The sequence below is a fragment of the Armigeres subalbatus genome, chromosome 3 (assembly GCF_024139115.2).
Source record: "Armigeres subalbatus isolate Guangzhou_Male chromosome 3, GZ_Asu_2, whole genome shotgun sequence".
Taxonomy (NCBI): Eukaryota; Metazoa; Arthropoda; class Insecta; order Diptera; family Culicidae; genus Armigeres; species Armigeres subalbatus.
Window position 1 is genome coordinate 288,988,969 of NC_085141.1, and position 3,770 is coordinate 288,992,738.

A 3,770-nucleotide genomic window follows, 5' to 3' on the forward strand; every position below is an offset into this window, starting at 1 on the left:
TCTTTTTTCGAACGTATTTTTTAGGGAAACGGTCCATTATATTAGCTATCTACCATAAAAATTTGGTGATGGTAAACTAATAAACAAAAAGTTATGACATTTTAAACATTTCACAATTTTCACATTTAGTAAAAAATTTTTTTCTGTGTAAGTTATTTCGAGAATTGCAGTTTGATGCAGATTTTATTGTTAAGGGACGTGATTTAAACAAGTTGTTTTCATGATATTTTGATTTAATTATTCATAGCATCTATAAGAAACTTAGACACGATCCAGTGTTGTGATCAAAAGTATTGATAGTGTCATAATTTTCATTGCACGTGACTGGCGAAAAATTCTTTTAATAGTGTTGAAACCTGTTGATAATAACGTTGATAGAAACATATCAGAAATGTTATTTTTAAGACAAAAGCTGCAAAATCAAAGATTTATATACACGTGTACGTCTATAGTTTACCTGTACCTCTTAGAGAATAGACTTTATGATCGGGAGGAAACGGGTATCTTCAACAACAACAAATGCATGATAGGTACATACCATGACAATGCTCACGAAAAAGCAAAAAATTACTACTACTAAGGTTGTTAAAGATCTTATAGTAATTTTTTCTTCAGTCAAGCAACTGACACCAAACTAGTCAGTAAAAACTTAAAAAGTGATTTTGTTTATTGAAATATTACGAACAACATGAGTAGCCGCTTTCTCAACTGTTGTAGGCCGTTTGATGGAAAAAAGTGTTCAAAAGAGTTACGAAATCTCACCGAAAGCACCATAGATAAACTGAAAGCGACTGGTTATGCTCCAATGTCCACATTGAATACAAATTTACGCATTTGCACGTCCTGCCGTCTAAACGTTGACAAAAGAGCAATCTGTATATCATCGGTTGAGCAGAGCGCAGGAAGTTCGAAAACGACAGCAACTGAGGAATTGCCAGATGTATCGACAACAACTGAGGAATTACCAGAAGTATCAAGTGCTGAGAGCCTTGCCACCGTACCATCAGCGAAATCTGTTTCAACAAATCAATCGGAAGATGAGTGTATCCAAAAGGTCAACATCGAACGCTTTAACGAGGGCATAGCTGGGATAAAAGTGACTCCGATTAAATGGAGTAAGATGGACTACGTTTATTACCCGGAGAAAAATACCGTGAAATAAACGAAGCTGTACGAAGAAACCTCTTCAAATTAGGACCTGATGATGTGGAAAATACAGACTACGATGAGGTAATTATAAATATGAAGGAAAGGTTCTCGAATGCAGCCACGACAAGGAAAGAAAAATTATTGATTTTGTCGATGCTGCCAAGTTCGTGGTCTATTCAGGATGCCATTGATGAGTTCAAAACCAATAGAAATACAGTAAAAGAGGCAAAACAATTGAAGAATAACTGTCTTTCAACCAAAAATACTAGGTCTAGTACTGCATTAACAGATGAGACAAAAGAAATAGTAGTTCAATATTTTGAAGATGATGAAGTAAGTCGAGCTATGCCTGGTCAAAAAGATTATGTATCAGTAAAAAAGATGGAAAGCGTCAAGCAATCCAAAACGATTAATGATGACGACTTTGAAAGAAGCGTACACACGCTTCAAGGAAATTCACGATAATATTAAAATAGATTTTTCCTCATTTGCAAGCCTTCGGCCAAGGCAATGTAAGCTTCTTTCCAATTCAGGAACACATAATGTGTGTGTGTGCACAACCCATGAGAATATTAATCTTATTTTACATAGTTTGAAAAGAATCAATTTAACAAAGGATATTAAAATGTTAACTGGTCCAATTAAAACTGCGAAAGAACTTTTTGATTGGGCAAATCGTAGAAAAGAAACAGATTTAACCAAATTATCATTTTGTTTTACTACTACTGAAGAGTACGAAATAAAGGCTTCAGAGCTCAGCGAGCAATTTAATAACGCGAAAACGATCCAAGGAACCCAAAATTTCACTGTTTCATTCCATTGTCGGAAAATAAAATTAAAGCAAAACTATACTCAAACTGTGCTGATAATAATTCAAAAGTGTTCGATATTTTAAAAATTTGAATAAAAAAAATAAAAATAAGTATTAATAAACTGTTTTCATGATATCATAACCCATACCAAAAGTCCCACCCAAGACGCTTCGCGTTTCTCTAACAACATTGGGTAACTGCCACATTTAATTTAATACTTAGGATAATATTAATTCATTTTATTTATTTATACATATAATATTTATACATATAATATACATAATATCGATGAATACATAAATATGGAATATCATACAAACAACTTGTTTAACTCACGCAAGGCCCTTAACAATAAAATCAGCATCAAACTGCGATTCTTGAAAAAAAAATACACGGAAATTTTTTTTTGTTTACTATATGTGAAAATTGTGAAATGTTTGAAATGTCATAACTTTTTTGTTTATTAGTTTACCATCACCAAATTTTTATGGTAGATAGCTAATATAATGGACCGTTTTCCCTAAAAAAATTACGTTCGAAAAAAGATAGTTTTGAGATATTTGAGTTTTGTGACAAAATGATATTTTAAAGGCAAAAAATTTTTTTTACTTTGCACATTTTCTTAAGAATCACCATTTAGTTGTCTAACTTTGCTGAAAAAATCATAACAATCGAACATTCCGTTTTTGCTGTGCAGCTTTTTAAATATTTTTGAACCATTTTCACATACACCCTTTTGAAAAGTTAGTCGTGACTCAATATGAAGATTTGATATCGAAAAATGACGATTTAGATGAAATTGAAAAACTGGGCAAAGTTTCAACTCAATAGAAAATCATGAATTAAAAATTTTCTTAAATTTTGATGCTGTTGCTTGGAATCGCTCAGTTTGTACACCAGACCATTATGCCAAACATTGTCGGATTTTTTCTCGACATCTAGTAAGACTATGGCGGATGTTTTGAAGACAAACTTGTTCCGTTTGAGGTGGTTGGTAGCTCGAGTTAATTGGAAATCGTATCGAAAACCAAACTGTTCCTCGAGCATGTTGTGATGTTCAGCCATGAATTGCATTTTCAAACAGCTTGGATAACCCTGAGAGACGGCAATAACTTTTGGGAGAGGAAGCATCCTTCGCAGACTTCCGGATGGGGATGACTTCCACTGACTTCCAGGACGATGGGAAGTAGCTGAGTCGGAGACACTGATTAGCGATCAGCTAATGTGTTTGAGTTCGAGATTCAGGATGCTGTCGAAGCCTGGGGTCAGCTTTTTGATGATTTGATATCAGCCTTCAATTCAGCAGTTGAGATCTTCAACTCTTCTGAGAAGTCGTTGGAAGCTAGATGAATGTTGTTAGCATGCTCGTTAACTACTGCTACGTGTGGACTGACAATGTTCAAGATTAGGCGCGTTAACGAGGTGACGACCTATTTCGGCAACATTCTCTTCAGGAACTATCAAGCGATCCATAGAGCCATTGTTGTCTAATGGAATCAAAGGTGGAACAGACCGAAGCTCGGATTTCAGAATTTTGATAAATTTCAGGAATGACTTGTCTGGGAAAGCGGCGGCCCAAGTAGCACTTGTAACAACTCTTAAATATAAAAAATAAATGAAAGGTTACATAATGGTTGGATTTAGGATGCTTGAAACCTTCCAAGTCACGGTTGATTGCATTTGGGTAATTTTTCAGTCATCTTGGAACTAAATGTGTTATCAGTTTTTAAGCAGTTACAGGCTAATTGAATTGTAACCATAACATTGAACTGTCATAAGCACTCAAGTCACAATAAAGTTTTTAATTAG